The sequence below is a fragment of the Mustela nivalis genome (genome assembly GCF_964662115.1).
Source record: "Mustela nivalis genome assembly, chromosome: 10".
Taxonomy (NCBI): domain Eukaryota; kingdom Metazoa; phylum Chordata; class Mammalia; order Carnivora; family Mustelidae; genus Mustela; species Mustela nivalis.
The window spans coordinates 35,961,789-35,977,928 of NC_139029.1; the positions used below are offsets into that span (position 1 = coordinate 35,961,789).

Below are 16,140 nucleotides of genomic sequence, written 5' to 3' on the forward strand. Positions count from 1 at the left end.
CACACTTCACAGTCCTTCCTTGGATTATCTGACCTCATAACTTTTTTCAGATTTGCATACATTAGAGTTTATTTGTGTTACAAAGTTCTATGGGTTTCGTCAAAAGCATAATGGCGTGGATCTGCCACTGAAGTGTCATACAGAATAGTCGTACTCCCCGAAAAGTTCCCTGTGCTTCCATTACACATCCCTCTTCTCTCTCCCCTGAACTTTCAGTGGCCACCGATTGTTTTACTGTCAATGTAGTTTTGCCGTTTCTAGAATGTCGTATAATTAACATCAGACAGCAGCCTTTTCAGAGCCATTTCTTTCACTTAACAATATACATTTCGGGTCTTTTCATGTCTTCCACCACTTGTTAGTTCAATTCCTTTTGTCACGGAATCATATTCCATTTCATGGGTGGACCACCGATGTTTGTTTATCTGTTCACCTACTGAAAAATGTTTCAGGAACTCCCGTTCTTGGCAATTACGAATAATGCTGCCACAAGCATGTATGTGCAGGTTTTTATGTAGACATAAATTTTCAGATGAGTAAGGTAAACATCTAGGAGTGCCGTTTAAGTCCGTGGTTAAGACTGCACCTAGGTTTTTAAGAAACCACCTGTCTTCCGAAGGGATTGCGCCCTCTGGTGTTCCCACGAGCAATGAAAGAGCATCCCCGACCACCACTGCTCCCCCACCCCAACCCGCATCCTCACCAGTTTGGGATGTTTTCCATTTGGGATCTGTCAGCCATTCTCATAGGTGAGTAATGGCGTCTCATTATTGTTCCAATCTGTAAGCTCTTCATAGCAAATAAGCATTTTTTCATGGGCATGTTTGGTGCCAGACTTTAATGGCGGGGCCAGAACTTTTGCCTATTTTTTTGATTGGGTGGCTGTTTTCTATTTTTAATTTTAATATGTAGATACAAGTCTTTTATCAGATATGTGTTTTTCTCCCATTCTGTGACTTGCCATTCATTCTCTTATCAGCATCTCTTGCAAAGAAGACGTTTTAAATTTCAATGAATTCCAATTTGTCAAATTTTCTTTCACAGATCATGCTTTTGGCATAGTATCTAAACACTCATTGCTAAACTCAAGGTCACATAGAGTTTTCTCCTATTTTCCTCTTCTGGAAGTTGTATAGTATTGCATCTTCCATTAGTGGCTATGATCCATTCTGAGTTAATTTTGTAAACAGTATAAGTTCAGTGTGTAGGTTTTTGTTTGTCTATTTTGGTTTGGGGATGTGTGTATGTGTGTGTGTGTGTTTATCCTATATATTTGGCACATGGCCATCCAATTGTTCAAACACCATTTTTTAAAAAATTTATCCTTCCTGCCATTGAATTGCTTTTACTTCCCTGTCAATGATCACTCGATTATTTGTATGAGACTGTTTCTGGGCTCTCTATTCTTTTCAGTTGATGTATTTATCTCTATGAATCTGTACTTTCACTAAGCTATGTGGTCTTAAAAAAATACTCTGTGGTCCTAATTACTGTTGCTTTATAGTAAGTCTTGAAGTCACGTCATGTCAATCCTCTGACTTGCTCTTAAGTATGGTGCTGGCAGGGGCACCTGGGTGGCTCAGTCATTAAGTGCCTGCTTTTGGCTCAGGTCATGATCCCAGGGTCCTGGGATAGAGCCCCGCATTGGGCTCCCTGCTCAGTGGGAAGCCTGCTTCTCCCTCTCCTACCCGCTCTGCTTGTGTTCTCTGTCGCGGTGTCTCTCTCTGTCAAATAAATAAACTCTTTAAAAAAAAAAAAAAGTATGGTGTTGGCAGTTTTGTCCTTTGACTTGCTAGGTAAACCTTAGAATCAGTCTATCAATATCCACAAAATAGTTCGCTAGGATTTTGATTGGGATTTGCTGAAGCTGTCCATTCATCTGTGGAGTCTATAGTGGGGGCAAGAGTGGAACTCTCATAACTTCTTGAATGTAAGTTTTTCATTTTTGTTACCTTTATACCTGAGGACTTCATATTCTTGTGGCTGTTATGAATAAATGGTGGTTTTGAAAAGCTGTGTGTGCTAACTCTGTTGCTGGCAGAAATGCAAGAGACTTTGTAAGAAAAGGAAAAACAAAGTAGGCATCATTCAGAAAAATATAATTTTCTGTGTAAAAACCTGAAAGAACATGCAGCTAAATAATTGTAAAAGATAAGAGATTTTAACAAATTGATTTATGAAAAATCAACTATTGGGGCACCTGGGTGGTCCAGTCATTTAAGCGGCTGCCTTTGGCTCAGGTCATAGTCCCAGGGTCCTGGGATCGAGCCCGGCACTGGGCTCCCTGCTCCGTGGGAGAGTCTGCTTCTCCCTCTCCCTCTGCCACTTGTACCTCTTCATCCCTGCTCATGCTCTCTCTCTCAAATAAAGGAATAAAAATCTTAAAAAGATCAATTATTAACATTATGTTTGTGCAACTGTTGGATGGCTGTTGATATTATTTGGGGTTCTATGTGTCATTATTATTATCATTAGGATGTTCCTATGGCTCCCGGTTTAGTTGTTGCCACTAAGGATGTCGTGAAGTTTATCCATATCTCTTGTGCGTATGTACATATATTTCTGTTGGTCACATGCCCAGGAGTAGAATTGCTGGGTCGTAGGCTATGATTCTTTTTAACTCAGGAAGAAGATACTCACGTGCTCTCAAATATCACTACCTATTTCCTGGTCACTGTCTACGAGCACGGGTCTATCCTTCACACCACATCACACCACATCTTCATCAGCCCCTGGTCTCGCCAGCCTGCTTCCCTGTACCCATATGGTGGGAATGGTGACATTGCCTTGTGGCGTCTATATGCACTTTGTCATTCTGAGGGATGCTCTGCCCCTTTTCTTGTCTTTACTGATCTTTGGATATTTTTTATGCTGAAACTGTTCAGGTCCGGGACCTATTTTTCTTTTGGCTTATCCGCCTTCAAATAATTTGCATAATTAAAATGTACAATACATGCATTCAGGATAAGTCCTTCATCAGGTGAAGCTTTGCAAATATCTCCCCCAACCCCCTGTGGTATTGCTTTCATCTGTTATGGTCTCTCCAACTCCACTCTCTTTCCAATGCATAGATTAGACCATTGCAAGAGACATCGAACCTATAACTTTTCTCTTTTTTAAACACCTTATTTGATAGTCTTGGATTATAAAACAGAAACTTCACCGTAGATTATACCATATATATTTTGCATTTAAGCATTCCATTTTTTTCTAGCCAGTAGAATCTAATGTTCTATTTATTGGCATGCTTGAGGTCCTTCATGAACCAGACCTAGCTTAACTATTGAGTATATGTAACCAAATATTGTATGTGTTCCTCAGTCCAGCGGGCTAATATATGTTCCATATCTTAGCAGTATCTTTTTTTCTCTGTCTAGGTTACCTAGAAAGAAAGCCTATGCCAAAACTAATTAGTAACAGTTGATTAGAGGGGAGGCAACAATTATAGGCAGCAAAAGTGAAGGGGAAATCAGAAAAGGAGAGGCCTTTATCTGTTTGCTTCTTCCTATTTCCTATATTTGATTGAGCCATGGTTATCTCACAAGATTTTAACACACCTTTGCATCGGAGTCCTTTTACCCAGGCCCTCCGGGGAGCCCCAGGGGAATCTAGATGCTGCCTCCATGATGTGGCATAACATTTGAACGAGCAAATAGTGAGCGGAACCCCAAGGTCATGGATCCAGGCAGGTCAGACCCTGACCGTAACAGCACGGTTATGGAGGTTTGGCCACAGCTGGCCTTTCTGCCCCCTCCAAGGAGAAGGCACACAGGTGTTCCCATTAGGAAATGAGACACATCAGAGGCAGCAACCAGGCTCTCCATGTGGCAAGTGGCCTAGGCCAATGGCAGAGGGGGCCAAGTGAGCGTGGGAATGGGCAGAGCTGGGCTCTGTACACCTTTTATGCTTGTCCACCACAGCTGCCCTTAGGAATAGTCATCTGAGGAAGGTCATGGGCCATAGTAAAAGCACAGGAAAGAAAGAGGAAAAGAGATCATCTCAGTGGGTCTGACACCTGTGATTTGACTAAGTCATTTGGTGACACATCAAAGGGACTTCTCTCAAAAGGCAGGATTTCTAAATTGTCTCCCCATTCCCACCGTGTTACAGTGATTCTTGCTGCCTGGCGCCCCGATTAAGACTTCACTTTTGAGGTCGATGGAGCCCCCACTGTCCTCTGTATCTGGATACTTTGTGGCCATTCTTCTTTTACAGATTATAGTATTCACTTCAGGTACAGATATCTATTTCTTTGTCATATGTGTCACATCTATAAAGAAAAATAATGGGGGAGTGCCTGGGTGGCTCAGTCGGTAAAGCTTGATTTTGGCTTAGATCTTGATCCCACAAGTCATGGAATTGAGCCCCACATGGATGGGCTCAGTGCTCAGCTAGGAGTCTGCTTAAAGATTCTCTCTCTCTCTGCCCCTCCTCCAGCCACATTTTCTCTCTCTCTTTCAAATCAATCAATCAATCTTTTTCAGAAAAAGAATGGAGGTAAGTGACACTGAAGGAAATGAGAAAGCATTCTCATTGCCAATCTTCAGTCTATCCTCTGTTCTATTTGTGAGGATAGAAATGTGTGTTAAAACAACTTATGAGTAAGAAATGTTATTTCAATTACTGTATCTTTCTTAGCCTCAGCTTCGTGCCACAGCACTGCCACAACGGGTCCTGGAGAAGAGAGAGATAAATGTCCGACATCTCCCCTTGGGAATCTCATATTCTCAGTGGCAAATCATAATGAATATATCCCTTATGCTTAAGAGCAAACCACAATCGTTTATGTGACGAAATGAATTATAAGTCTAGGAGGATCTCAGATAAAGGAGTTGTTGTGAGCTTGAACCATCCACGAATTTTCCTTAGCACAGCGGGCTTTAAGTCTAATAATTCAGGTTCCTTATGGTGGGAAGCATCAACATTCTTGGCAGCATCAGGAATGAATGTGGCGTTGTTGAAAGGAGCAAAAACTAAGAGTCTGGGAGGCATGGGTCATAGTTATTTACAGCTTCAGAACAAATTATCCCTATGTTAGTGATTTAAAATGACCACCATTCTATTATATCCCACAGCTTTGGGCCAGGAATTCTTATCAATGCTCATGGGGCAATTCTTCTTTCCATGTGACAAAGACTGAGGTCCTTTGGTGTCTTCAGCTAGTGGGATGGCCCAAAGGGCCCAAGGTGGCTTCGTTCACATTTCTCATGCTTTGGGAGAGTAAGTTAAAAGACCGGAGTCAGCCGGGACTGTCAACTAGCCTGTCAATACATGGCTTTTCTGCCATGGTGGTCTCAAGGCAGTCAGACTTCCAATATGGCAGTTCAGGGCTTCCGGTAAGAATGTTATCAAAAACGAAAACAAAACAAAACAAAACAAAAACAAAAACCCATGACCACCACCACCAACAACAACAACGGCAACAAAACCAAAGAGCTGACAGATGAAAGTTGCTCACTCCTTAAAACGGGCCCAGAAAAGTTTGCAGCCCATCTTTTGCCATATTCTATTGAGCAAAGCAATCACAGAGCAGAGAGTTTTAAGAGGAGAGGGCGTTCCTTCTGTTTTTGGAAGGAGCATCAAAAAAGCTGTGGCCATATTTAATCTGCCAAACACAGACACTGAGAAAAGCAACCGGTATGTCTGACAAGGCACTGCTGTTCAGCTCAGTGGTCCACATCCCACCTCCGAACAATGGTAGTATCCTCCACTCCTTTGTTAAATATTTACAGAATGTGTACTATGTTCTGGCAATGTTTTATGCTCTGAGGAAATAAGGAGAATTTTAAAGAGGGAATAAGACAGAGATGCTGCTATGACATGGCTCACATATTAGTGGACCATGAGAGAAAATAAAGACAGGAATTAAAAATATCAGGTAGTGATATGTGTTATGAACATAGTTTAGGCATGATCTGGGGAAATGTTGAATGGGATGGTCAAGAGAAGTTGAAGTCCACGGAGTTGACATTTAAGCTTGGACCTGAGAGAGAAGGAGGAGACTGGGGGCGCCTGGGTGGCTCAGTGGTTAAGCCGCTGCCTTCGGCTCAGGTCATGATCTCAGGGTCCTGGGATCGAGTCCCGCATCGGGCTCTCTGCTCAGCAGGGAGCCTGCTTCCTCCTCTCTCTCTCTCTGCCTACTTGTAATCTCTCTCTGTCAAATAAATAAATAAAATCTTTAAAAAAAAAAAAAAAAAAAAAAAAAAAGAAGGAGGAGACTGTAACGGTGGGAGGGTCTGAAGGGAATAATACTGCTGTCAAAGATCAAAGTTCCAAAGTCAGGAAGGACTTTGGCATCAAGCATGAGCAAGAAGGCCAATGGGACCAGTGCAGAGGGATCTAGGTGAAGTGTTCTTCTGTGACCTTCAGACTAGATCTGTGGTCTCTGACTTCCTGTGCAGAGCAGCTCACTATGGGCAACTCCGGAATTTTCTAAGTGGTCACAGTAAGCCTACAGGTGGAGAGCCACTGCCAGCTTCCCCACCACAGCGAGCAGAAGATGTGGAAGTGGGCAGATCTCAGGATCACAATCCCAACTGGTTTACTTGTAGGAGAAGAGAGAACTTACTGGAAAAAGTGTTCATTATTATATGAATTGCACTGTTTTCCTGAAGGACAGCCTGGGAGAAGGCAAAATGATCCTCGAAATTCACATCAGTGTTTTTGATCAATACCACTGTTTGTTTAAAGACCATAACACCCGTGAAGAGGTCACCACAGTTCTAAGGGTAAGAACAGAGGGGAATCTTCTCCAGGTTTCCTTGGTAATGCCCCTGGGGACCCATGACCCTGAATTCATGAATGCTGGATCCTGAGGAAGTGATCTCAAGACACTTAAAAGATATGTAGCTATTTATATTTAAATTAATTTAATTAAAATTTTTGTTCCTCAATTGCACATTTCAAGTGCTCAATAGATACATGTGGTCAAAGGCTACTATCCTGAACAGCATAGGTTTAGAATATTTCCATCACAGTGGAAGTTCTACTGGACCACACCAGCCTCAAAGCTAAACATAGACATACTGTCCCATAACAGCTCAGATTTCCAGCTGCCCAAGCAGTCTCTACCCAACGCTGAATACTGTAGGCAGATGGGGTCTACCTAAGGTAGTGTCTAAAGTGTCTCCAAATGCTTTACTCTTTTTTAAAAAACTTTATTTTGTTTTTTCAATGTTCCAAGATTCATTGTTTATGCATCACACCCAGTGCTCCATGCAATATGTGCCCTCCTTAATGCCCACCACCAGGCTTACCCAACCCCCAACCCCGCTCCCCTCCAAAACCCTCAATTCGTTTCTCAGAGTCCACAGTCTCTCATGGTTCATCTCCCCCTCCAATTTCCCCCAAATCCCTTCTCCTCTCCTTCTCCTAATGTCCTCCATATTATTCCTTATGCTCCACAAGTAAGTGAAACCATATGATAATTGACTCTCTCTACTTGACTTATTTCACTCAGCATAATCTCCTCCAGTCCTGTCCACATTGATACAAAAGTTGGGTATTCATCCTTTCTGATGGAGGCATAATACTCCATTGTAAACATAGACCATATCTTCTTTATCCATTCACCTGTTGAAGGGCATCTTTCCACAGTTTGGCGACTGTGGTCATGAACATTGGGGTACAGATGGCCCTTCTTTTCTCTACATCTGTATCTTTGGGGTAAATACCCAATAGTGCAATTGCAAGGTCATAGAGTAACTCTATTTTTAATTTTTTGAGGAATCTCCACACTGTTTTCCAAAGTGGCTGCACCAATTTGCATTTCCATCAACAGTACAAGAGGGTTCCTCTTTCTCCACATCCTCTCCAACACTTGCTGTTTACTGTCTTGTTAATTTTGGCTGTTTGAACTGGTGTAAGGTGGTATCTCAGTGTGGTTTTGATTTGAATCTCCCTGATGGCTAATGATGATGAACATTTTTTCATGTGTCTGTTAGCCATTTGTATGTCTTCTTTGGAGAAGTGTCTGTTCATGTCTTCCACCCATTTTTTGACATGATTATCCATTTTTTGAGTCCAGTTTGAGGAGTCCTTTATAGATCTTGGATATCAGCCCTTTGTAGTGTCTTTTGCAAATATCTTCTCTCATTCCATGGGCTGCCTTTTCTTCTTCGACATTGGACACAGCAACTTCTTTCAAGACATAAACATCAGCCACATCTCTATACATTAAAAGAAACTTCTTTCAAGACATGTCTCCAATGGCAAAGGAAACTAAAGCGAAAATAAACTTTTGGGACTTCATCGAGATCAAAAGCTACTGCAGAGCAAAGGAAACAGTCAACAAAACAAATGCTTTACTCTTTCTCGCTAAAGTGAGCCCCAGAGGATGAGGCTGAAATCTGCTCTCTTGCCTCACCTGGTTTCTAAATCTTGATACTGCACGTTCAAAGCAAGCAATTCATAGCAATAAATGCTTGCATTAAGAAAAAAAGAAAGATCTCAAATAAACAACCTTAAGTTTCACCTCAAGTAAATAGAAAAAGAAAACCAAAGCAAGCACAAAGTTGTTAGAAGAAAGGAAATAACAAAAAGCAGGCTGAAAATAAATGAAACGGACATTAGAAAGATAATAGAAAAAGTCAACAAAACTAAGTGTTGGTTTTTTGAAAAGATGAACAAAACTAGCAAAACTGTAGCTAGACTGAGAAAAAAATGAGAAGACTCAAGTAAATTAAATCAGTTATGAAAGAGGCAACTTTGCATCCTGATAAAACAGAAATACATGTGATTACATGGACAAGTATACCCCCAACAAATTAGATAAACCACAAAGAAATAGGTAAATTCCTAGAAACATACAACTCACAGAGACGGAATCAGGGAAATAGAACATATGAGCAAATCAATAATAGATAAGGACTTTGCATCGACAATCAAAAATCTCCCAAAGAAGAACTCTGGGACCAAATGGTGAGTTCTACCAAATATATGTAAAAAATTAATACCGATTCTTCTCAAACTCTTCCCAAGAAACTCGAGAGGAAGGAATACTTCCAAAAGCATTCTGTGAGGCCTTCATTACCCTGATACCAAAGTCGGACAGACCACTACAGGAACAGAAGACTGTAGGCCAGTATTCCTGATGAATACAAATGTAAAAATCTACAGCCGAGTACTAGCAGACAAAACCACACAGCACAGTAAGAGGACAATACACCATGATCAAGTGGGATTTACGCGTGGGATGTGAGTATGGACCAACCTACACAAATCAATAGATGTGATGCCCATTTTATAAAATAAAGAATTAAGACCATATGATCATCTCAATAAATGTAGGAAAAGCATTTGACAAAGTCAACATCGTTTCGTGATTAAAAAAAAGCTAAACAAATTAAGTATAGATGGAATATACGTCAACACTCTCTTGTGATTAAAAATTTCAGGGGCACCTGGGTGGCTTAGTCAGTTAAGCATCTGCCTTCAGCTCAGATCATGGTCCCAGAGCCCCAGGTTGGGCTCTCTGCTCAGTGGGAAGTCTGCTTCTCCCTCTCCCTCTGTTGCTGCCCCACCTGCTTGTGCTTTCTCTCTGTGTCAAATAAATAAAGTATTTTTAAAAATTCTTCAGAAATTAGATGTAAATGGAAAGAAAGAAATTAGATATAAACAGAAAGTACCTTAACAAATTAGGTATAAGTGAAATGCATCTCCACATAGTAAAGACGTTGACCTTAGCCCACAGCTAACATTATACTTGATGGTGAAAAGTTGCAAGATTTTTCCTCCTAAGATCAGGAGCAAAACACAGGTATCCACTCCAACCATGCCTATTCGTACAGCACTGGAAGCCCTAGCCAGAGCAACTAGGGGAAAAAAAATAAAAGATATCCAAATCAGAGAGGAAGAAGTAAAATGTCTCTGCAAATGACATGATCTTATCTAAAGAAAACCTTAAAGCTTCTACCAAAAAACTCTTAAAATTAATAGGCAAGGTGCGCCTGGGTGGCTCAGTGGGTTAAGCTTCTGCCTTCGGCTCAGATCATGATCTCAGGGTCCTGGGATCGAGTCCCATATTGGGTTCTCTGCTCAGCGAGGAGCCTGCTTCCCCCTCTCTCTCTGTCTGCCTCTCTGCCTACTTGTGATCTCTCTCTGTCAAATAAATAAATAAAATCTTAAAAAAAAATTTAAATTTAATAGGCAAATTCAGTCAAGTTTCAGGATACAAAATCAACGTATAAACATTAGCCACATCTCTATACATTAAAACAAACTATCTGAAAAATAAACTATGAAAATGATCCCCACTTACAACAGTACCAGAAAGAATAAAATACTTAAGAATAACCAAGGAGGTGAAAATACATACAAAGAAAATTATAAAACATTGATGAAAGGAACTGAAAAACAAATGGGAAGATACACTGTGTTTAGGGACTGAAAGAATTAATATTGTTAAAATGCCCATACCATCCAAAGTGATTTATGTATTATTATATATTATATAAATATTAGTATGATATTAATATTACTATATTGTATCAACATTATATATTACATAATATATAAGTGTATATCCCCATATAGATATATAAAAATATACATGGGAATATTATTCAGCCTTAAAAATAGAAGGAAATCTTGGTATTTGTGACAAGGATGAACCAAAGGGCATTTTGCTAAGCGTAATAAGCCAGACAGAGAATGACAAATACTTCTATGGTGTCACTTGTATGTGGAACCAAAAAATGTCAAACTCACGAAAACAGAATAGAACGGTGGTTGCCAGGAGCTGGCGGATAGAGGAAGAGAGATCTGTTTGCTAAAGGCACAAACTTAGAGTTACAGAATGAATGAGTTCTGAGTGTGTGACACACAGCTTGGTGACAGTAGTCACTAATACTGCCTGCTATACTTGAAATTTGCTAAGAGAATAGATATTAGCATTCTCAACAACAACAAAAAAAGGTAATTATGTGCAGTGACAGATGTGTTAATTAACCTGATTGTGGGTTCATTTCACAGTGTAAATGTATATGAAATCATCACATCCTATGTTTTCAATGTATTAACAAGTTTATTTAACAATTATACCTCAAAGCTGGGGGGAAAAAAAGTAACTCTTGCAGGTCCACAGTCTCACGGAATCTGAGAGAAGGCAATATCACGGACTTACAAAGCGATTTCTGAAATGCGGCGGACTCTGAACACTGCCCCTACCTGCCAAGGGTTTAGGAAACACACCGGCAAACCTCTCCATCCTCTGAACTCTTACTGAAAGCAGTGGGCGTTCACCAGGCATTTACACCTGACTACCTCTTACTCTCTCTACTTCTTACAGCAACCTTGCAGGATTGTTTTCACAGGATTAGGAGAGAGATGGAGAGGCAGAAGCAACTTGTCCCAAGGTCACACAAAGAGTACGATGAGGACCCGGGAATCGAGACTCTTTGGATGGACTCCAAATGCCTGGTCCTTTCCTCTGGCTCTGATGCTTGCTGAAACTTCCCTGCTGGGAAGTCATCTGATCTCCACCTTCCCCCCAAGCAAGAAAGGTGTAGCTCTGAGCTAGGAGGCAAGCGCTTCCCGAAGCTCGTGAGTGGGAAACGTTTGTCACAAGTAGCCCCCCCCCTTTTTTTTTTTTTGCCCAACAACGTTTGTGAGATGATAATGAGCTGTGGTGGACAGATGGACTGAGAGTCACTGAGACTCAGAGAGCATATGTGGTTTTGAAGAGTAGAGAAATCCAGAGATTTACAGAAAGTCACAGCATTTCAAGAAGCTTCTGAATATTTCAGAGAAATAGTGACAGCATTCCAGAGAAAGTTTCCAAAAGTTCAGAGAAATACAGAAAACTGCAGATATTTGCGTATTTCCAGAGATCTATTGGGAGAGTGACACAGACAACTGGGGAAAAGTATTGGAGCAAGATGGAGGGTAGAGAAAATGGAATCAAGATATTTTTCTGACACACGGGCTCCCACCATGCCAGGAATGTCTTTGGGAACTTTTGACATCTTACTGCAACACGAAAAACCTAGTGAGTCCCCATCTATCTACAGATATGGTACGTGGAAGCTTAGTTTCAAATACAAGGTGAAAGGTGGGGGAGAGGGGAGTGCAGTCACCTAGTGGAGGAAAGGGCAGTCACCTAGTGGTTTCCCAGAGCTAGGGGGACAGCCAGATGGAAGATGCCAAACTTTGTCCTCTTCCTCCTCCCAGTGGCCATCTCTTGTACTGCATGTTCTGAAAAGGGAAACCTTTCTGGGGCGATAGACCCACAGGGGTCAGAAGGACCTACTCTGCAAGCCAGGGCCTTTGAAGAGAATCCACATATGACTCTCTCCCTTCTCTGAATTCCGATAGGACTGTAAATAGCTATAGTTGTGCGCCTTCAACCTGCGTTTGCCAGCTATCACCAAGACAGCGCAAACTACTGGCAAAGGGTTTTGTACCCTCTCCTTTCGCATTCACACCAGCCAAGCTGGGTCTCAGAAGATGGAGCCTACAAGAGGTGAGGCCACATGCCTAGGGTCACACAGTTAATAAGCTTGTGTCATTCAGCCCTATGCTTGTCTTACTTCACATCCCCGATTCCTTTCTCTCTTGCTACCTCTAAGCTCTCCAGCTCAGTCTCCTTATAGGAAGGGTCGTTCTCCACTTTATTTTCTCCAGTCACAGGCCAAGCACAGTGATATGCCATAGGAGCTGTGAATGCTGATAAGTACAAATGAATTGATGATTGACTGGTGTCTTACTGATTGACCATTTATTGATCACTATGGATCAGTGCCCCACCAGAGCCAGCGACTGGCTCGATAGCCATCCCAGGATGTGCCGATGATTCTCCTTAAACCCTACTAGGTTTGCTGAGGTCAGTGAGCTAGAGTAGACCCTATCTGCTGCAGGCAACAAAGGCCGTATCTGCCCATCACATTTGCCACCTTGGGATGCAGGAGAGCCTACATAAATGAGGAAACGTCCTCACATAATTCCTGCAGGGAAGGGAAAGGACAGGCAATGGAGTCCAGCCGAGTAGGCACTGCGAGCCTGACAAGGGGCAAGTCTCTCTCTCGGTGAGATTTCCTCTCTCCAGTCGATGGGACCTGATTCCAACAGGCCCTCACAGGCTATCAGGCTTCTAGCTGCAGAATAATCTAGGTAGTGATCCTGGTCCGGTCTGGTGGGCAGGGAGCTGCAGCCAGGGGTCAGAGCAGTGGAGTGGCCTGGGGAGGGAGAAAGGGAGGGGGCGTTCCACAGAGGCTGAGCCGCGGGGGAGACTCGTGCTCAACTCTTACTCTGCCCTGCCCCTGCCTCTGGGCGGACCAGTGACTGGAACTCTCTGAGCCTCCATTTTCTCACCAGAAAGTTGAGGGTCAAAACTTGCCTTCCATGAAAAGAGAACAAACATTTCCTGATCTCAGAGCTGCTGTGCTGCGTCACTACACCCAATACGAGCCCCTGTGTCCTTTGCAGGCAGTGTGGAGCTCAGTGCAAGTCCTCCAGCCCCATCTTCTGTCCCAACAGGAACACTCAAGTCTTCAATAAACCCAGGATGGTGTGTCTTGTGCCTCTCAGCTTAGTGCTCACCAGCCTCCTCCCCAGTGGAGACTGAACGCACACCTTCTTGGGGGGCTTGGGAGGAAAGAGCACAACCATCACCCTTTCCAAGAAGCCCTGGGGCAGGGTGACAAAAAGGACAGAGCACCGATCTTGTAGCTGGTGGTCTTGGGTGTCCATCTCTGTCCTCCTGTAAACTCTGCTCAAGGTCCTGTGGTCCTGGGAAACATGCTGACTTCTCAGGGCCTTCCTTCCTTCCACTGTGAAGTGAGGACGATGCCTCTATTCCTTATTTGATGTGGTAACTTCTGAAAATGATACTTCAGAGTAAGGACATTTAATAGGGCAGAACCATTTAGGCTTTACTCGTGAGCGTCTCCTTTCCATAGGGAGGGTTTCTGAACCAGTGTGTCAGAGTCCCGGCTCTTATGGATCTATATGCAATAATGTTATCTTCATTTCTTTGTGTATTATATAGAAATTAGAAAATGAAAAATTTGTGGCTAGCATTGTGTGAAATTAAAAAAATATATAATAATCCAATCATTCCAAATGTATAACTTTTCAGCTTGGGTATACATTTTAAATCAGAGCTAGTGGACAGTGATAATAAGACAATGGTGTGCTGTTTGGACTATAAAGGGTGGGTCTCCTAGGATCCCCCAGCATCCATTCTTCTCTGTTAATGAGTAAAAAACAATGCAGATTCTTGCCGGGGCACAGGCCACCCAAAATCTTAACAGCATTTCCCATCCTTCCCTGAAGCCTAGATGGGACTGCGTGACTGAGTTCTGGGCAACGGGAAATCAGTGGAAATGTTGTGTGTAATTTTCAGGACATGTACACTGGAATATCAAGGCAATGGCTGGAGTGGGAGCAGCCATTTTTAACAATGAGATGGAAGATGGTAGGGCAACAAGATAAAAGGAGTTCAGTTCTCTTAAGAAGTTGTGAACTAACCTTACCAGTCTTGTTCACTCTACATCCAGACTTTTGTGTGGAAAAAAAAAAAAAAAATCTTTCTTATTTAAGCTACTCTTTTTTTTTTTTTTAAAGATTTTATTTATTTATTTGACAGACAGATCACAAGTAGGCAGAGAGGCAGGCAGAGAGAGAGGAGGAAGCAGGCTCCCTGCTGAGCAGAGAGCCCAATGTGGGGCTCAATCCCAGGGTCCTGGGATCATGATCTGAGCCAAAGGCAGAGGCTTTAACCCCCTGAGCCACCCAGGCGCCCCATGTTTAAGATACTCTTAACTTGGGTATGTATTATATACAAACTTAGTCCCAGCTGATATGTATTAGTTTGCATGGCTTTGAGTTTTATACTTTATAAAGAGCTTTCAGAGGAAAGGAGGAAACGAATGCCATATGTATTCATTCATTTATTTGATGAAAATGTAACAGTAATCCAAGGTGTACCAGGCCCTGGGCTATACCCTAGGGACAGAAATGAATCCAACAAACCTTTGCCTTCCAGGAATTCGCCCCTAACAGGGGAAACAGACAAGCAGTTATAACACAACTAATAGGAGTTATAGTGGGGTCTCATATAACCCAGAATTCAAGAGAGGGATGGTGCACACACAGTCCCTTCGGGAAGCTGTCACAGAGACCACATCAGACAGGCGAGAGATTAGCTGGGGGAAACAACTAGAGGACAAAAGGGAGGAAGCAGGGGGTAACTGGGAGGGAAGAGGGAAGGACAGGGAGATTCTAGGGAGCTTTAGGAAGATTTCTCCTTGGCTGGGAAGAATCCTCCAGCCAGAGATGCCCATTAGATGAGCCACGCTTCCTGCAGGAAAGGACATGCACGGTGCCAGCCATTCTCAGCCTCTGGCTGGGAGCAGCTGGGGTCCGTGGACTTTAGGGTGGACGCGGTGTTTTTGCTGAGGGGTGGTGGCGGGGCCACAGGCACGCTGAGCTCTGCCACTGCCAAGGCCACCTCGGCAAGGCTCCCTAGGAGTTCTGTCTCACATTTAGGTGTGTGTGGGCGGGGGCAGGCACCTGTTAGAGCATTCTCACCCTTTGGACCGCAGCCAAACCCAAGACAGAAATAGTCTGGCAGCCCCGAGTTCAGCATCTCATTACATACATGTCATCTATTTCATTTTCCCAATTCTCTATTTTTCCAGTGCGTTTTTACCTCATTTTACAGATGCAAAATTTTGTACTTTGTGGGTTAAATAACTCTTCCATCACAGTGTAGCTAGTGAGCAGCAGACCCAGGGCTCGAATTCCTACCCCATCTGTGACTCTCCGACCCACCAGTCAGCCATCGCAGTCTGGCCACAGGGGCTCATGACGGAGGCCGAAACCCCCATGGGGGCTCGGCTAACAGCCAGGCCTCCCACAGACACTGGACTTGGCCACTGATAAGACAATTTCAAATCCACTGTGTTAATTCATTCTTCCAAAGACTCTTGAGATAGTTACTATCACCATTTTAGAGAAGAGAAAAGGGGACAGAAAAAGGTGAAGGGCTTTACCTCCATCCCCCAGCTGGCGCACCTAGGAGCCTAAATGAACTTGCACTCATCTGACTTGAGAGTCTGTGTCTTCAGGACGACTTCACAGCATTTCTTAGACAAGCTGCTGGTTAAGTGTATGTACACATGCACATGTGTGTGCGCACAT

The 16,140-nt window shown here is 42.9% G+C and overlaps 1 long non-coding RNA gene across 3 annotated transcripts in view; it reads left to right on the top strand.

Moving 5' to 3' along the window:
• LOC309843112 overlaps nt 1–16,140 on the top strand; it is a 1,054,942-nt gene that overhangs the window by 97,799 nt on the left and 941,003 nt on the right. The window lies entirely within an intron of this gene.